We start from the raw sequence: 20,886 nt of genomic DNA, 5'->3' as shown, positions 1-20,886 counted from the left end.
CCCCCACCCCACCCACCCCCCTTTAAAATGCGTGAAGCATTTACTTTAAAATGGAACGGCAGTAAAACTGGGAAATAAGGGTGCTGCTTTCTGGGGAACCATCCAGCAACGGAGCCACTTGTTTCCTTATCTTATCATCTGGGATGGTCCTCCAGTCCCTTCCCCCTTCTTACATAGAATTTACAGTGCAGAAGGAGGCCATTCGGCCCATCGAGTCTGCACCGGCTCTTGGAAAGAGCACCCTACCCAAGGTCAACACCTCCACCCTATCCCCATGACCCAGTAACCCCACCTAACACTAAGGGCAATTTTGGACACTAAGGGCAATTTATCATGGCCAATGCACCTAACCTGCACATCTTTAGACTGTGGGAGGAAAGCGGAGCACCCGGAGGAACGCACACCGACACTGTGTGTGTGGAGTTTGCACACACACAGTGTCGGTGTGCGTTCCTCCGGGTGCTCCGCTGTGTGCAAACTCCACACACACAGTCACCCAGATTCAACCTTGGCTCCTGGCATTATGAAGCAACAATGCTAACCACCCATGCCGCTGTGGCACCCATATAGGTTGGGCTGTTTTCCTCAGAGCAGGGAAGACTGGGGGTGGACTTAATTGAGGTGCTTAAAATTGTTAGGGGCATAGATAGCGTGGATTAGAAGGAACCTTTCCCCTTTACCCAAGGAATCAATAATAAGGTAGGTTTAGAGGGTATCTGAGGAAAAACCTATTCACCCAGAGGGCGGTGGGAGTCTGGAACTCACTGCCTGAAAGGGTGGTTGTGATGAATGGTTCCTTAACACTATGTAGGTGATGCCCCTTTAAGACCGGGTTTGGATCCCTGGGGAACTCTGCCTCTGGCTCCGCCCACCAGGGAGCCACATACAAGGTGACATCCTGTCGGCGGCACTCAGTGAGCACTCATCTCTGTAGCTGGCTAGTTATCTGCTTAGTAAAGCCTTCATTTACCATTCCAGACTCTTGTGTCGTTATTGAGGGTACTACAATTTAATAAGCAGAAAACGTTAGGACGGATGCCGTTCTCAAGCCAGAAAGGCTCAACCTGGAAGCAGGGACACCGGAGGTCAAATAAATTTTTAAGTACTGGCTCCGCTGCTTCGAAGCCTACCTGGAATCCTCGGCAGCTCCTGTCGAAGGGCCTCGCAAGCTGCGCCTTCTCCACGCCCGGGTGAGCCAGACAATCTCCGCCACGATCGAGAAGGCGACCACTTACGAAGAGGCGATCGAAAGCGAAAGTGTTTCGTTAAACCCATAAATGAGGTACATGCATGGCACCTGCTCTCGACCTGCCAGCAGCGCTCAGGGGAAACGCTGGACGAGTACGTGGAAAAGCTCACCGCGCTCGCCAGGAACTGCAACCATCAGGATGTGACTGGGGAAGTCCATATGAACCTGCACATCCGAGACGCCTTTGTGTCCACATCCATTCGACCTATATCAGGCAGCGCATCCTGAAAAATGGAGCTAAAGACCTTCAGGACACAGTAACGCTCGCCACCTCACTGGAAGTGGCCTGCCACAACCTAGGCACGTACCCTGCGAGCCCCCCTTGGACTACCGCAGACTCGGCCACGCTATGGGCCTGCGCCACGTGGCGACCCGCCAAGACCGGGGGCACACCTTGCTATTTCTGTGGGCAGGGCCAGCATCCACGTCAATGCTGCCCAGCCCACTCCACCATCTGCAGCGACTGCGGAAAGAAGCGGCATTTCGCAATTATCTGCCTGGCCAGGCCCAAGGCCTAGAAACAAAAAGTTCACCAGGCCCGAAAATCAAGCTCACAGGCCCGCAGGACCCGCAAAGCGGCTGCGCAGCGGTCGGACACGCCCCTTTCTGACGCGTCATCGGCCTCATGTGAGTCGTGGGGCAGCCATCTTGCCGGGTGCCATCTTCTAAACCCGACACATGCGAGCGACGGCGGCGGCCATTTTGTGAATCAGACTCGGCTGAGGACTCGGACTACCCACAACTAGGAGCGATCACTCTTGACCAATCGTGGCCAAAGCACCTGAGGAACTCCATGATGCAGGTCCAGATCAACAGGGGCGACACTCCCTGCCTCTTAGACTCCGGGAGCACGGAGAGCTTTGTCCATCCAGAAATGGTAAGGCGTTGCTCCTTGCACACCTATCCCGCTTCCCAAACCATAGTTCTCACCTCCAGGTCCCACTTGGTCCAAATCAAGGGGTATTGTTTTGCGAATCTCGTGATCCAGGGTGCCGAATACGCTCGTTTCAAGCTCTATATCCTCCCTCACCTCTGCGCCCCCCCTGCTGCTCCATCTGGATTTCCAATGCAGCCACCGAAGCCTGACCCTGAAGTTCAGCGGACCCTTGCCCCCCCCCCCCCCCCGCCCCTCATGGTATGCAGCCTTGCAACACTGAAAGTTGCACCCCCCTCACTATTCGCGAACCTCACCCCCGACTGCAAGCCAGGCGCCACCAGGAACCGGCAGTAGTGCCCGAGATATGACTTTTATCAAGTCAGAGGTCCAGCATTTACCGAAAGAGGGGGTCAGTGAGGCTAGCAACAGCCCCTGGAGAGCACAAGTGGTGGTAGTACGGTCCGGGGAAAAGAAACGGATGGTCGTGGACTACAGCGAGACCATAAACCGCTTCACGCAGCTCGATGCGTACCCCCTTCCCCGCATAGCAGAGATGGTCAATCGGATCGCTCAATACCACGTATTCTCCATTGTCAATCTAAAATCCGCCTAACACAAGCTGCCTATCCGACCAGAAGACCGCCCCAATACTGCTTTCGAAGCAGCCAGCCGGCTTTTCCACTTCCTCAGGGTCCCCTTCGGCGTCACAAATGGGGTCTCCGTCTTCCAGAGGGTGATGGACCAAATGGTGGACCAGTACGGCCTGCGGGATACTTATCCATACTTGGACAATGTCACCATCTGCGGCCATGATCAGCAGGACCATGGCGCAAACCTTGAAAAGTTCCTCCAGACCGCCCAGGCCCTCAATCTGACCTACAACAAGGAAAAATGCGTTTTCCCACACAACCCGACTAGCCATCCTCGGTTAGTCATGGAAAACGGGGTCCTCGGTCCCGACCCGGACCGCATGCGTCCCCTTAAGGAACTCCCCTTCCCCTGTAGCCTCAAGTCCCTCAAACGGTGCTTGGGGCTTTTCTCCTATTACGTCCAGTGGGTCCCCAGATATGCGGACAAAACCCGTCCGCTCATAAAGACCACGACATTTTGCCTGACAGCTGAGGCCTGGTCGGCCTTCAGTTGCATCAAGACCGACATCATCAAGGCCGCTATGCACGCGATGGACGAAACCATCCTTTTCCAGGTAGAGAGCGATGTGCCAGACATCGCCCTGGCTGCTACCCTCAACCAGGCAGGCAGGCCAGTAGCATTCTTCTCCTGGACCCTCACTGCCTCCGAGATTCGACACTCTGCAGTCGAAAAGGAGGCACAAGCCATTGTGGAGGCTGTGCGGCACTGGAGGCACTACCTAGCCGGTAGGAGGTTCACCCTCGTTACCGACCAACGTCGGTAGCCTTCATGTTTGAAAACGCACAACGGGGCATAACGAAAAATGATAAAATCTTGAGGTGGCGGATCGAACTCTCCACCTACGCGTATGATATTAAGTATCATCCAGGGAAGCTCAACAAGCCCCCAGATGCCCTGTCCCGCGGCACGTGCGACAACGCGCAGAAAGACCGTCTGCGGGCCATCCACGATGACCTCTGTCACTCGGGGGTTACCCAGCTCGCCCACTTTATCAAGTCCCACAACCTACCTTACTCCACCGAGGAGGTCAAGGCCATGACCAGGGCTTGCCAGATCTGCGCGGAGTGCAAACCGCACTTCTACCGGCCAGACAAGGTTTGCCTTGTAAAGGCCTCGCGGCTCTTTGAGCATGGACTTCAAAGGCCCCCTCCCGTCCACCAACCGCAATATCTACTTCCTAACCGTCATCGACGAGTTCTCTTGCTTCCCATTCGCCGTTCCCTGACCCGACATGACCTCGGCCACCGTGATAAAGGCACTGCGCAGCATCTTCACCCTGTTTGGTTTCCCCGCTTATATCCACAGCGACCGGGGTACACCATTCATGAGCGATGAAATGCGTCAGTATCTGCTCAGCAAGGGCATCGCCTCGAGCAGAACGACCAGTTATAAACCGCGGGGCAAGGGGCAGGTGGAGAGGGAGAACGCAACAGTTTGGAAGGCTGTCCTTCTGGCCCTACGGTCGAAAAGTCTCCCAACGACCTGCTGGCAGGAGGTCCTACCCGATGTCCTACACTCCATTAGGTCGCTCCTCTGCACGGCCACGAATGAGACCCCTTTCAATCGCTTGTTTGTCTTCCCCAGGAAGTCCACCTCTGGGGTCTCGCTTCCACCTTGGTTGACGACTCCGGGACCTGTTCTTCTCCGGAGGCATGCGAGGAGCCATAAGACGGACCCCCTGGTAGAGAGGGTCCAACTGCTACATGCAACCCCCGATACGCCTATGTCGCACAAACCGACAGAAGGCAAGACACGGTTTTCCTCCGGGATCTGGCACCCGCTGGTTCCCCCACTGATGCCCCACCCCTCACGGGATCTGGCACCCGCTGGTTCCCCCACTGATGCCTCCCCCCTCCACACTCCCCACTGGCGCCGGCACCGCTACCCCCAGCTATTCCCCCTGCCCCCTCGACCCCCTCCCACGACCCGGACAAAGGCTCTGACCACCGTGCACCCGGATGTACCCTCACAAAAGACGTCCATATCTGCCACAACACCACCCGAGCTGAGAAGGTCGACGAGGACGATCAGGCCGCCAAAAATAATAGACATGTGATTCCACTTCACCCCCGACGGACTCTGCGTTTTTTTTAAACAAGGTGAATGTGATGAATGGTTACTGTACCCTTAACACCAAGTAGGTGATGCCCCTTTAAGACCGGGTTTGGAACCCTGGGGCACTCCACCTCCGGCTCCACCCACCAGGGAGGCGTATATAAGGTGACGCCCTGTCGGCAGCACTCAGTGAGCATTCATCTCTGTAGCTGGCTAGTTATCTGCTTATTAAAGCCTTCATTTACCATTCCACACTCTTGTGTCGTTATTGAAGGTACTACGGTGGTCGAGGTGGGAACCCTCACAACATTTAAGAAGCATTTAGATGAACACTTGAAACACCATAGCATACAAGGCTACGGACCAAGTGCTGGATTCGAATAGATAGCAGATGGTGGATTGCACAGACATGATGGGCCGAAGGGCCCTTCTCTCTCTGCTGTAAAACAAAAGGACTCTAATATTTGTGTAAGGGGACTTATGGTGCACTGTACAATCAGCCAGAACAACAGACAATCAATCATGAGGGGCAACCTTCTCCATCACTAAATGTTATCATGAGAATCCCACTCCCTGCCCCCCCCCCCCCCCCCCCCCCCCCAACCACCAGTCAGGCCTGAGAGTGACACTTCCCCTCACCCATACATCCTTGTCGGCATCATGGAATCATCCTCTCATGCCCCAGGTAAGCATACCCCGCTATGGGTTTGCTGAGGCCTCTCCCATCTTTAGGACCACCCTCTCTTTCAGCCTTCCCCCTTTTTTCAACAACCCCCCTACTCTTCAGGATCTCCCCTCACCCCCTCAACCTTCATGATGTCTCTTCATATCCGCCTTTCAACCCCCCTCTTCATCGCCCCACCCTTCACACCACCCTTCACCCCTCGTTCATCGGCATGACCCCCTCAGAGCCCACCCATTGGCAGTACCAATCTGGCACCTGGACACTGCCCCAGCACCCTGATAGTACCAACCTGCACCGCCAGATTGGCACTGCACCAGATGGCCAGGCGCCAGCACTACCCTGCTCTTTACCTGACCAACCGGATGGCTCCAATTGTCTCTGAGTCCCCCAGCTTGGTGTTCACGTCTGGTCTCCGCTTGTGAAGACCAGCACAAACTGACACCCAGGTGAGGCTTTGCCTGTGTGGCCAGTGACTCCCGGAAGCCGGGAGAATCCGACTTCAAACAGGCCACAGGTATCTAGTTGAGCCTAATAGATCATTTAAATATGATTCCCTCGATCACACCCAAATCGGGCCTGATCCAGATCAAGCCACAGGCTGCGTTACTCGCTATCGGCTCGGTGCATGGTGCGAAGCATGTTTTGGGCCTCTCCCACAATGCAGCAGGCACAACAGTATAGATGTCAGGTGCAAGGTGGGAAAATGACACTCTGAAACTCTCTGTCTGCTACTCTCCCCCTCTCTGTCATTCCCATTCGACCTCTATCGTGTCTCCCTGCAATCGAAGCAACTTTAATCCCTTGGAACATTTGTAAAAACCCATAAACTCCGTGGCAATTTTTTAATGTTACTGAGACATTTATTCGAGAGACCGGCACCTTCAGTAATGTAACCGTTAGTTCTTCACATGTGACAAAGATAAAGATATGGAGACTCACAGCCGCAGACAGGAGTGAATCATTCCCTTTAGGACATCTATGAAGGCATCAGAGAAGGGGCAGAAAAGATTCTTCTGGAGGTGAGGGTTGCGAGATGTTAGGACCAGCCTCAGGTGGAGTTTCCCAAACGTTACTGATCCAGGCGAGACCCCTCGATCTTTCACTATCCAGCTGAGATACCTCATCCCCCCCCATCCCCCCCTTTCCCCCCGTCCCGCACATCCCCCAAATTGTTGTAAACCCAGGTGAGGAGAGATAAAATGGCTGTCTGTCTTTATTCAACCCACCCCCTGCTGATAGCAGCAAAAGATGAATCTAACAAGGGACCATTTCCCTTGGGAGACTTATCCAGATCCAACAGTGATGATCATCCATGATCATATTTAATTGCAGAGGAGGCTCAAAGGGCCAAATAGCATCCTCCTGCTTCTATTTTCTTTTTTTTTTAAATTGAGAGTATCCGATTAATTTTTTACAATTAAGGGGCAATTTTGAGTGGTCAATCCACCTAGCCTGCACACTTTTGGGTTGTGGGGGCAAAACCCAAGCAGACATGGGGAGAATATGCAAACTCCACATGGACAGTGACCAGAGCCAGGATCGAACCTGGGACCTCGGAGCCGCTGCTTCTATTTTCTATGTAGGTTTCTACGCGACCGATATGTTTAAAAAGGAAGAAATTTAACCAGGCTTTCTTGAGTTAAGACAGAGTAAGTTTATGAACTACTAAAGGGTAAGGAGAAATGGTAAACCACATGTAAGATTAAAGTAAGAATTGAGTCCTTAGAATCATCATCCGAGAATCCCGAGTGTAGAAGGAGGCCATTCGGCCCAGCGAGTCTTCACCGATGTCTGAAACCACTCAACCTAGGCCCACTGCCCCACCCAATCCCCGTAACTCCACCTAACCTGCAAATCTTTGCCAAAATTTGTCAAAAGGCCTTCCCGCTGCGCTGCTGCGCCACTGACCTCTTACCAATTTTATCATTGCCACGAGCTAACTTTGCAGGAACAGGTTATGAGGGAGTTTGAATAGACACGCAGATCTTGGTTGATTAAAGTACGAATTTGATCACGTCACATTCAGAAACTGTTCGCAGTAAATGCCCAGGGAACATGCCGTTTTTTTAGCTGTGCAGACGGAGGAAGCAGAGGGAGAGAGATTGTAACACACAAAAGACAAGGCGAATTGAAGGAGCATGGCCTTTTTTGTCTGAATTCTGGAAGCTAATGATCCCAAAGTGCCACACTGGCATTTTTAAAAATAAATTTAGAGTACCCAATTCATTTTTTCCAATCAAGGGATAATTTAGTGTGGCCAATCCACCTATCCTGCTCATCATTGGGTTGTGGGGGCAGAGCCCATGCAAACACATGGAGAATGTGAAAACTCCACACGGACAGTGACCCAGAGCCGGGAGCGAACCTGGGACCTTGTGAGGCAGCAATGCTAACCACTGGGCCACCATACTGCCCTTATTCTCTTAATAATAAATACAATCGGGGGGATTCTCTATTTCTGAGACTACAGGCTGGATTCTCCAATTATGAGAATATGTCCAGAGGAAGTGGCTAATATTACAATGAAAAATTTGGCGGCACCACGTAAAACCTGCGGCGTTCCTGACAGAAGCGGCCGGAGAACTCCTGGGTCGTGGCCGCGCATGCGCACGGCTGCGACCTGCAGCAGTCGCGCCATCCAATATGGGGCTGGCCGCACGCGGAATGTGGTAAACCACTGTTGCACTTATATTAGGTGATGTATGGTAGGACCTGTACCACAGGTACGACGGTAGTCCCTGCCTGCTGGCTCCGCCCAGTAGGCGGAGTATAGCTATGTGTGTCCTCTGTGCAGCAGCCATTTCGCCAGCTGCTGTGGAAGGCCACACATCTTAGAGCAATAAAGCCTCAGTTGTATCCAACTCTCGACTTTGTGCAATTGATCGTGCATCAATTTATTGCTCTAAGATGACCTCATACGCCAGAGACTTTTTTAGAAGGGGCCACGCTCGATCTCGCAGAGACAAAGAATCTAGCGCTCTCTATGACGGTTGCCTCGCAAAATGTTCAGGCCTACACCCCCAGCCGCGCTGCCCACCCCTCCTTCGCATCGTGGACCCCACAGACGGCCGCCCCAGTGGGGGCCTCACCCAGCCAATACTCCTGCCCCACGCGCCAGCCAGCGAACCACGGGGGTCCCCAATGTTACTTTTGCGGCCAGCAGAAACAACCCCGCCAACGCTGCCCGGCCCACGCTGCCCTTTGTAAGGCTTGCGGTAAGAAGGGGCACTTCGCCGCGGTGTGCCCGGCCCGTGCAGTCGCCACTATCGCCCCCACCCTCCTCGCTTACGGACAATAGGCGCCGCCATCTTCACCTCCCCAGACCACGTGTGGCCATTGGGCACCGCCATCTTCTCCCCCTCAGACCACGCGTGGCCAGTGGGCGCTGCCATCTTGTCCCCCTTCAGACCAAGCACGGCCAGTGGGCCCCGCCAACTTGTCCTTCGCAATCTCCCCCTCAGACTACGCGCCACCATCTTTCCCTCCGCTCGACACTTGCGGCCCATGGGCGCCACCATCTTTCTCAACCCCCGCCACGTGCGGCCCATGGGCGCCGACATTTTGTCCTCCCCAAGACCTTCAGGCACCACCATCTGTCTCCCACACGGCACATGGGCACCACTAGCATTCCAGGACCCGTGCCCCCCCGGCACCCCATCATCCGACACCAGCGGCGACCAACCACGACTCGCCTCAGTGACCACTGACTAGTCTCATCCGTACAACCTGGCCGCCGCATCAACCAGCGTTAAGATCAACGGACACGTGACCTCTTGCCTGCTGGACTCCGGAAGCACCAAAAGCTTCATCCACCCGGATACAGTAAGGCACTGCTCCCTCGCGGTACACCCCGCCAAGCAAAGAATCTCCCTGACCTCCGGATCCCATTCCGTGGCGAACTGGGGGTACTGTATGGTCACACTCACGGTCCAGCACGTAGAATTCAGCAGCTCTATGTCCTCCCTAATCTCTGCGCTGCCCACTACTCGGCCTGGACTTCCAGTGTAACCTCCAGAGCCTAACTCTGAAATTTGGCGGGCTCCTACATCCCTTACTCTGTGCGGCCTTGCGAATATAAAGGTCGATCCACCTTCCCTCTTCGCAATTCTACCCCTGGATTGCAAACCCGTCGCCACCAGGAGCAGACGGTACAGCACCCAGGACAGGACCTTCATCAGGTCTGAGGTCCAGCGGCTGCTTCGGGAAGGCATCAACAGCCCCTGGAGAGCCCAAGTGGCAGTAGTTAAAACTAGGGAGAAACACAAAATGCTCGTGGACTACAGCCAAACCATCAATCGGTACACGCAACTCGACGCATACCCGCTCCCACGCATATCTGATATGGTCAATCAGATTGCATAGTACCGGGTCTCCTCAACGGTAGACCTCAAATCCGCCTATCACCAGCTCCCCATCTGTAAAGCGGACCGCCCATACATGGCCTTCGAGGCAGACGGTCACCTCTATCACTTCCTCAGGGTTCCCTTCGGTGTCACCAACTGGGTCTCGGTCTTCCAAAGGGAGATGAACCGAATGGTCGACCGGTACGGTTTGTGGGCCACCTTCCCGTACCTAGACAACGTCACCATCTGCGGCCATGATCAGCAGGACTACGATGCCAACCTTGCTAAATTTCTCCACACCGCCACTCTCCTAAACCTCACCTCCAAAAAGGAGAAGTGAGTGTTTAGTACAAACCGCTTAGCCATCCTCGGCTACGTGGTCCAGAACGGAGTTCTGGGGCCTGATCACGACTGCATGCGCCCCCTCATGGATCTCCCCCTCCCCCATTGCCTCAAGGCTCTCAAACGCTGCCTGGGGTTCTTTTCATACTACGCTCAGTGGGTCCCAAACTATGCGGACAAGGCCCGCCCACTCATACAATCCACCCATTTTCCCCTGACGGCCAAGGCTCAACAGGCCCTCGCCCATATCAGAGCCGATACCGCCAAGGCCGGGATGCACGCAGCAGATGAGACGCTGCCGTTTCAAGTGGAATGCGATGCATCAGACGTCGCCCTAGCCGCCACCCTCAATCAGGCAGGCAGACCCTTGGCATTCTTTTCCCGCACCCTTCATGCCTCAGAAATGCGGCACTCATCCGTCGAAAAAGAGGCCCAACCTATCGTTGAAGCTGTGCGGCATTGGAGGCATTACCTGGCCGGCAGGAGATTCACTCTCCACAACGGTCGGTAGCCTTCATGTTCAATAACACACAGCGGGGCAAGATCAAGAATGATAAGATCTTGAGGTGGAGAATCGAGCTCTCCAACTACAATTACGAGATTTTGTATCGCCCCGGCAAGCTCAACGAGCCCCAGATGCCCTATCCCGAGGTACATGTGCCAGTGCACAAGTAGACTGACTCCGGGCCCTGCACGACAGCCTTTGTCACCCAGGAGTCACACGGTTGTACCATTTCATAAAGGCACGCAATCTGCCCTACTCCGTCGAGGAAGTACGGACAATCACCAGGGACTGCCAGGTCTGTGCAGAGTGCAAACCGTACTTCTACCACCCAGACCGTGCACGCCTGGTGAAGGCCTCCCCCGCTCCTTTGAACGCCTCAGCGTGGATTTCAAAGGGCCCCCCCCTCCACCAACTGTAGCACGTATTTTCTCAGTGTGGTCGATGAGTACTCCATATTCCCCTTCACCATCCCATGCCCCGACATGACGTCTGCCACCATCATCAAAACCCTCAACACAATCTTCTCTCTGTTTGGTTTCCCCGCCTACGTCCACAGTGTGACAGGGGATCCATATTCATGAGTGATGAGCTGCGTCAATTCCTGCTCAGCAGGGCTATCACCTCCAGCAGAACGACAATCTATAACCCACGGGGAAACGGATTGGTAGAGAGGGAGAACGGGACAGTATGTACTGTCCAACTTGCCCTACGGTCCAGGAACCACCCAGCCTCCCGCTAGCAGAAGGTCCTCCCTGATGCACTACACTCCATTCGGTCACTACTGTGCACCACCACTAACAACACACACCATGAACGTCTCTTTGCCTTCCCCAGGAAGTCCACATCCAGGGTGTCGCTCCCAACTTGGCTCGCAGCTCCAGGACCTGTCCTTCTCCGTCGGCACGTCCGACTCCACAAGGCAAACCCGTTGGTGGAGAGGGTGCAGTTGCTCCATGCAAACCCCCAGTATGCCTACGGGGTGTACCCCAATGGCCACCAGGATACTGTCTCCCTCAGGGACCTGGCCCCAGCAGGTTCTCCACACACACACACCCCTCTGGCCCGGCACAACCCTCCCCTTCCCCGGCGCTCACAGCAGAACCTCCCCAGGACTATCCGTCCTCCCCCTGCCCACGCCTGAGGATGAAGAGGATTTCGGCATGCTCCCGGAGTCACCGAAGACAAGACCAGCATCGGTATCGCCGCCACCACTGCGTCGCTCCCAGCGGCACATCAAGGCCCCGGACCGGATAAATCTCTAACTGGTCCACTGGACTTTAAAAGACATTTTTTTACTCACAAAAATTGTATCTATTAAACTCAATTGTTCTATTTAATTCTCCACCAACCCCGCCGGACTCAATTTTAACAGGGATTGAATGTGGTAAACCACTGTTGCACCTATATTAGGTGATGCATGGTCGGATCTGTACTACAGGTACAACGGTAGTCTCTGCCTGCTGGCTCCGCCCAGTAGGCGGAATATAAATATGTCTGTCCTCCGTGCAGCAGCCATTTCGCCAGCTGCTGTGGGAGGGCACACATCTTAGAGCAATAAAGCCTCAGTTGAATCCAACTCTCGTCTTTGTAGAATTGATCGTGCATCATGGACCCGGCCTGCCGGATAGAGCCCCTCTGTAACCCCTCCCCCCTGCCACCCCCAGACCGCCCCACCAGTCCCCCAGCCCCCACCGAAAGCCCCCGGCCAGCGAAGTGCCCCCCCCCCAACAACTGTGGCGGTGCTGGACACAGTCCATAGCTGCCGCGCGCGGTTGACGAAACCTCAGACCACAAGTGATTGACGCCATCGAGAAGTCGGTCCATCGGGGGCGGAGCATCAGGGGAGGGCCTTCAAGTAACGTCCTAAAGCCGTCCCAATGGCATCCGGCAAACTCACCGATGATGCCGATTTGGAGGGGGTAGAGCATCTGAAAACAGATGCTGCCGCCGATTTCGGCATCAAAAGGGATTATCCGTCCAATCGCCGAATGCGATTTCAGCGTCAACATCAGAGTCTCCCACCTGGATGTGCCCGGCTGCTGCTTGGGTGTCCAGGGTGGCGAGGTGCAGCCCCAACCTGCCCACTGCCCACTAGATCCACCAGGGACAGGGGGAGAGGAAGGGTAAGTCTGAGGTGCTATGGTATTCCAGCACCTCCACTGCAGGAGTCATCGGCATAGGCCCCATCACCTCCTCCTCCCTCGGTGTGCCCGGTGACAGCACAGCGAGTGGACCATCGCCATTTGGGACTGTGCCACATCTGCTGTGCCACCACCTTCTGGGTTTGTGTCAGATCAGCCAGTGGCAGCGCATCGCCGTCTGGGACTGGGCATAACCCTCTGTGTCTATGCCACGTCGGCCAGCGCCTGGGCAATGCCGTCGATGTTTCCAGCTATGGTCTGCTGAGACTGGGCCACGCTCAGGTGCGCCACTTCGATGTCCAGGTGGCTCTGGAACATGGTCACCTGTGAGTCGGCAACCCTGTCCTAGTCCGACGCCTGTACAGAATGCCACAAGCCTTGAACATGCTGATACATAGCCAAAACCATCACCCTCAATGCCATCACCGCGGATGCCACCCAGTGTTGGCCTGGGTGGCACTTATTGCTGGCAGCACTTGCTGTCACTGCACACAGTTGGACTCATCCACCTGCGCCTGCAGGTACTGGATGCTCGCCGACAACCCCTCATGTAGTCCCTGGCTCTACGACAGTATCTCCATGATCAATGGGACGGCAGCTACTTCCTGGGGTCGGATTGACCTCCAAATGTCCGCCCCCAATTTCTCATCACTGTCTTCAAAGAGTGCCCCTTATTTTTAAACAGTGACTCCCTAGTTCTGGGTTCAGCCTCAAGAGAAATCATCCTCTCCACAATCAGGCTTGGAATCAAGCCTCCGGGAATCTGAAGTCTCGCCTAGTCAGAGCTGGTGGTCAATCAGAGACAAGCCATCTTGAGCACAACAGCGCCACCATGCTGGGTGGCTGATGACGGAATCTCAGGATTGTGGAATGAACCAGACCACGGGTAAGTAATGTTGGGAGAAGGGTTTCATTGGGTAAGGGTCATGAGAGAGAGGTGTTGGAGGGGGGGAGGGGGGAACGGTGGTCAGGAAGAAGGGAAAGGGGATGATTCTCAGTGGCTCAATTTAAAAGGAGGTAAAGAGAGGGGGAGACATCATCAAAAGGATTAACTCTCGACCTTCACCCGAAATTCCACTTGGGAATGTTGGATTAACACGAGTCACTCACAAACCCGGGTCACGCTCCAGATTCACCCGCTCAGCCACTGGCCCGGATTTCCCTCCACACCACTGGGAGAGTGGAGTCGGTGGTTAATGCGTCTCTTTCCCTACTGCCTGGCCTGCAGGGCTGCTTGGTGACGGGAGGCGGGACCTCTGCCCCCTCACCCAGAATGAAAGCCCACCTCAGAGAGCTGGCGGCCAATCTGATTGGCAGTCCCTTCCTACCTGGGGCCCGAGCACTTTTGGTGCTTCGTTCCTGTTCTGGAACTCCACCCACCAGCCCGAATAGTGAGGCTGCAATGGGGAACCAGTCCCTGAGGGCCTCAATTGGCACATAGGTGGGCAGACTAGCCAATTGGCTTTGCGTGTCCCATGATAAAATTGGTAAGAGGTCAGTGGCGCAGCAGCGCAGCGGGAAGGCCTTTTGACAAATTTTGCTCACATAAAGAAAGTAATTGAGAAAAGAAGCTAAGAATCGTATTACGATCCCAGACCACAACAGTGGCTCGGATACTGGACAGAAAGGTGGCTGCATGGATTTCCTCTGGGTGCTCTGCTTTCCTCCCACAGTTCAAAGGTGTGTAGGTGAGGTGGATTGGCTATGCGAAAAAATTGCCCCGCAGTGACCAAAGATTTGCAGGTTAGGTGGGGTTACGGGGATTGGGTGGGGCAGTGGGCCTAGGTTGAGTGGTTTCAGACATCGGTGAAGACTCGCTGGGCCGAATGGCCTCTTTCTACACTCGGGATTCTCGGATGATGATTCTAAGGACTCAATTCTTACTTTAATCTTACATGTGGTTTACCATTTCTCCTTACCCTTTAGTAGTTCATAAACTTACTCTGTCTTAACTCAAGAAAGCCTGGTTAAATTGCTTCCTTTTTAAACATATCGGTCGCGTAGAAACCTACACAGAAAATAGAAGCAGCGGCTCCGAGGTCCCAGGTTCGATCCCGGCTCTGGGTCACTGTCCGTGTGGAACATAGAACATAGAGAGAAACAGCACAGAACAGGCCCTTCGGCCCACGATGTTGTGCCAAACTTTTGTCCTAGGTTAATCATAGATCATAGAATTTTGGATACTAAGGGCAATTTAGCATGGCCAATCCACCCAACCTGCACATCTTTGGACTGTGGCAGGAAACCGGAGCACCCGGAGGACACCCACGCACACACGGGAAGGATGTGCAGACTCCGCACAGACAGTGACCCAAGCCGAAATCGAACCTGGGACCCTGGAGCTGTGAAGCAATTGTGCTATCCACAAGGCTACCGTGCTGCCCTTCAGAACAAATTAATCTACACTCCATTATTCTACCATAATCCATGTACCTATCCAATAGCCGCTTGAAGGTCCCTAACGTTTCCAACTCAACTACTTCCACAGGCAGTGCATTCCATGCCCCCACCACTCTCTGGGTAAAGAACCTACCTCTGACATCACCCCTATATCTTCCACCATTTACCTTAAATTTATGTCCCCTTGTAATGGTTTGTTTCACCCGGGGAAAACGTCTCTGACTGTCTACTCTATCTATTCCCCTTATCATCTTATAAACCTCTATCAAGTCGCCCCTTATTCTTCTCCGTTCTAATGAGAAAAGGCCCAGCACCCTCAACCTTCCTCATAAGACCTACTCTCCATTCTAGGCAACATCCTGGTAGATCTCCTTTGCACCTTTTCCAAAGCTTCCACATCCTTCCTAAAATGAGGCGACCAGAACTGCACACAGTACTCCAAATGTGGCCTTACCAAGGTTTGTACAGCTGCATCATCACCGCACGGCTCTTAAATTCAATCCCTCTGCTAATGAACACTAGCACACCATAGGCCTTCTTCACAGCTCTATCCACTTGAATGACAACTTTCAAAGATCTATGAACATAGACTCCAAGATCTCTCTGCTCTACATTGCCAAGAACCCTAGCGTTAACCCTGTATTCCGCATTCAGATTTGTCCTTCTAAAATGGACAACCTCACACTTGCCAGGGTTAAACTCCATCTGCCACTTCTCAGCCCAGCTCTGCATTCTATCTATGTCTCTTTGCACCCGACAATAGCCCTCCTCACTATCCATAACTCCACCAATCTTCGTATCAACTGCAAATTTACTGATCCACCCTTCAACTCCCTCATCCAAGTCATTAATGAAAATCACAAACAGCAGAGGATCCAGAACTGATCCATGCGGTACTCCACTGGTAACTGAGCTCCAGGCTGAATATTTGCCATCCACCACCACTCTCTGACTTCTATCGGTTAGCCAGTTCGTTATCCAACTGGCCAAATTACCCACTATCCCATGCCTCCTTACTTTCTGCATCAGCCTACCATGGGGAACCTTATCAAATACCTAACTAAAATGCATGTACACTACATCCACTGCTTTACCATCATCCACATGCTTGGTCACCTCCTCAAAGAAGTCAATAAGACTTGTAAGGCAAGACCTACCCCTCACAAATCTATCCTGACTATCCCTAATCAAGCAGTGTCTTTCCTTCCTAACAAGTATCTCCTCGAGCTTACCAGTCTGTTTCACTGTCCTCTCCAACAATATGGCCCCTCTCGTTTCTAAATACTGAAGAAAAGTACTCGTTCAAGACCTCTCCTATCTCTTCAGACTCAATACACAATCTACCTCTACTGTCCTTGATCGGACCTACCCTCGCTTAGTCATTCTCATGTTTCTCACATATGTGTAAAAGGCCTTGGGGTTTTCCTTGATCGTACCCGCCAAAGATTTTTCATGCCCTCTCTTAGCTCTCCTAATCCCTTTCTTCAGTTCCCTCCTGGCTATCTTGTATCGCTCCAGCGCCCTGTTTGAACCTTGTTTCCTCAGCCTTACATAAGTCTCCTTCTTCCTCTTAACAAGACATTCAACCTCTCTTGTCAACCATGGTTCCCTCAGTCGACCATCTCTTCCCTGCCTGACAGGGATATACATATCAAAGACACGCAGTACCTGTTCCTTGAACAAGTTCCACATTTCACTTGTGTCCTTCCCTGACAGTCTATGTTCCCAACTTATGCACTTCAATTCTTGTCTGACAGCATTGTATTTACACTTCCCCCAATTGTAAACCTTGCCCCGTTGCACGCACCTATCCCTCTCCATTACTAAAGTGAGTCACAGAATTGTGGTCACTACCTCCAAAATGCTCCCCCACTAACAAATCTATCACCTGCCCTGGTTCATTACCAAGTACCAAATCCAATATGGCCTCCCCTCTGGTAGGACAATCTACATACTGTGTTAGAAAAGCTTCCTGGACACACTGCACAAACACCATCCCATCCAAACTATTTGATCTAAAAAGTTTCCACTCAATGTTTCAGAAGTTGAAGTCACCCATGACTACTACACTGTGACTTCTGCAGCTTTCCAAAATCTGTTTCCCAATCTGTTCCTCCACATCTCTGCTGCGATTGGGCGGCCTATAGAAAACTCCCAACAAGGTGACTGCTCCTTTACTATTTCTAACTTCAACCCATACCACCTCAGTAGGCAGATCCTCCTCGAACTGCCTTTCTGCAGCTGTTATACTATCTCTAATTAACAATGCCACCCCCCGCCCCCCCCAACCTCTTTTACCATCCTCCCTAATCTTGTTGAAACATCTATAACCAGGGATCTCCAACAACCATTTCTGCCCCTCTTCTATCCAAGTTTCCGTGATGGCCACCACATCGTAGTCCCAAGTACCGATTCAAGCCTTAAGTTCACCCACCTTAATCCTGATGCTTCTTGCGTTGAAGTATACACACTTCAACCCATCTCCTTGCCTGCAAGTACTCTCCATTGTCAGTGTTACCTTCCCCACTGCGTCACTACACGCTTTGGCATCCTGAATATCGGCTTCCTTAGTTGCTGGACTACAGATCCGGTTCCCATTCCCCTGCCAAATTAGTTTAAACCCTCCAGAAGACTACTAGAAAACCTCCCTCCCAGGATATTGGTGCCCCTCTGGTTCAGATGCAACCCGTCCTGCTTGTACAGGTCCCACCTTCCCCAGAATGCGTTCCAATTATCCAAATACCTGAAGCCCTCCCTCCTACACCATTCCTGCAGCCACGTGTTCAACTGCACTCTCTCCCTATTCCTAGCCTCGCTATCATGTGGCACCGGCAACAAACCTGAGATGACAACTCTTGTGTGTCCTGGCCTTTACCTTCCAGCCTAACTACCTAAACTTGTTTATTACCTCCACACCCCTTTTCCTACCTATGTCGTTGGTACCAATGTGCACCACGACTTCTGGCTGCTCACCCTCCCCCTTCAGGATCCTGAAGACACGATCCGAGACATCCCTGGCCCTGGCACCCAGGAGGCAACATACCTTAGAACATAGAACATAGAACATAGAACAGTACAGCACAGAACAGGCCCTTCGGCCCTCGATGTTGTGCCGAACAATGATCACCCTACTTAAACCCACGTAACCCGTATACCCATAACCCCCCCCATTAACCTTACACTACGGGCAATTTAGCATGGCCAATCCACCTAACCCGCACATCTTTGGACTGTGGGAGGAAACCGGAGCACCCGGAGGAAACCCACGCACACACGGGGAGGACGTGCAGACTCCACACAGACAGTGACCCAGCCGGGAATCGAACCTGGGACCCTGGAGCTGTGAAGCATTGATGCTAACCACCATGCTACCGTGGGCCCTTCTGGGAGTCTCGCTCGCGACCACAGAATCTCCTATCTATTCCCCTAACCATTGAATCTCCTAACACTACTGCTTTTCTATTCCCCCCCCCCCCCTTCCCTTCTAAGTCAGAGCCAGACTCAGTGCCAGAGACCTGGCCGCTAGGGCCTTCCTCCGGTAGGTCAACCCCCTCCCCCCCCCCCAACAGCATCCACAATGGTATACTTGTTTTGAAGGGGAACGGCCACGAGGGATCCCTGCACTGTCTGCCTGTTAGTTTTCTTTCCCCTGACTGTAACCCAGCTACTCTTGCCCAGTACCTTGGGTGTGGCTACCTCCCTGTAACTCTTCTCGATAACCCCCTCTGCCTCCCGGATGATCCGAAGTTCATCCAGCTCCAGTTCCCTAACACGGTCTCTGAGGAGCTGGAGTTGGGTGCACTTCCCGCAGGAATAGTCAGCGGGGACACCGATGGTATCCCTCACCACCCACATCCTACAGGAGGAGCATGCAACTACCCTAGCCTCCATCCCCTCTTACTTTACAGAATACAGCTGCACTGTGGACCAACTGGAACTACGCCCTCCGACTCTGTTCCCCGGCAGCTGCAGTCTCTGTAAACTCCGGGCTCCCTTCTCGTTCTTTGCGGAAACGAAATGGAAGGAGCACCTTGCTCCCTCTTCACCTAACTCCCTGAGTCACCAAACTCTCACTGTAGCACTCAAATGCACCAGGTTCAGAACTCCAGTGCATTTTGTTTGTGTATTCTCCTCATGTCTGCTTGGGTTTCGCCCCCACAACCCAAAGATGTGCAGGCCAGGTGAATTGGCCACACCGAATTGCCCTTAATTGTAAAAAATTAATTGGGTACACTAAATTTAAAAAAAGGGGAAAATAGAAGCAGGAAGATGCCATTTCGCCCTTCGAGCCTCCTCTGCGATTCAATATGATCATGGGTGATCATCACTGTTGGATCTGGATAAGGCCCAACACAAAATGGAAGATTACAAAGAATGCAGGGAAAACGGACATGTTGCAAAAGCAAGCAGCTTGCAAAAGCGCTTGTGTATTCTGACTGCTGCAGAAACCAGACAGCACTGTGAAAAAAACAAGTTAGCATACTAATGAGGCGATACCCGGTGATTCCCAGGTACAATGGAAACAAGTTAACTCAAATCGCTACATTAAATAGAAGGCCAGACTTCTCGGCGCCAAGAGGTCCAAAACAATAAGCCCCAAGAACCGCCCAGTGATCGAGGGACTGCCCCGTTATTGGGGAAATTCAAATCAATCAATTGGGAAGAGACCCAATCGATTGCAGGTTTATAGAGGGTCCGCCCTGAAGGATGCAAAGCCCCTGGGACCTATAAAAGACAGGCCACAGAACTGATTCGTTCTCTTGACCAGCTCTCTTAGCCAGCCTCTCCTTGACCAGACAACCCTCTCAGCAGAACACCGTTGCAGCAGAAGACCTTAAGAAGGAGAGGCCTGGTCAGCAGCCACCATCAAGTCAGTGTAATACAACGCACGCTACGAGAGTAGACACTCCTGACCCCTTTAGTCCACACCGACTGGAAGCCTGCGGATCCAGGACAAAGCTAGAGGCCGTTGTTCCCTGATCTGGCAGTTCCCTTATCCAGATAAGTATTTGCCTGTTAGTGGTAGGATTAGCCTAGTCTTGTAGTTTTATATGCACAATTAGTAGATAACTATTATAATAAATGTGTCTTGTTTGAACTTACTAACTGGTGTATGGAGTTAATGGTCTGAACATGAACATGAAACTTGTAGCGGTATCTTAACGATACCTGGCGACTCTAGAGCTAAGGAATGAAACAGAGTGAAATTGAGTGTAAAGCACACTCACCCAGAACGAGCAACAGGCTCCCAAGGGAAATGGTCCCTTGTTAGATTCATCCTTTGTTGCTATCAGCAGGGGGTGGGTTGAATAAAGACAGGCAGCCATTTTATCTCTCCGTACCTGGGTTTACAACAATTTGGGGGTGGGGGGGAAGGGGGGTGATGGGGGGGGTGAGGTATCCCAGCTAGATGGTGAAAGATTGAGGGGTCTCGCCTGGATCAGTAACGTTTGAGAAACTCCATCTGAGGCTGGTCCTAACACCACGCAACCCTCACCTCCAGAAGAATCTTTTCTGACCCTTCTCTGATGCCTTCATAGACGTCCTTAAGGGAATGGTTCACTCCTGTCTAAATGTCTCAGTAACTTTAAAAAATTGTCACAGAGATTGTGGATCTTTACAAATGTTCTGAGTGATT

Source organism: Scyliorhinus canicula, chromosome 13 (assembly GCF_902713615.1).
Source record: "Scyliorhinus canicula chromosome 13, sScyCan1.1, whole genome shotgun sequence".
In the NCBI taxonomy this organism is placed as follows: Eukaryota; Metazoa; Chordata; class Chondrichthyes; order Carcharhiniformes; family Scyliorhinidae; genus Scyliorhinus; species Scyliorhinus canicula.
Note: the sequence above shows the minus strand (reverse complement) of the source record.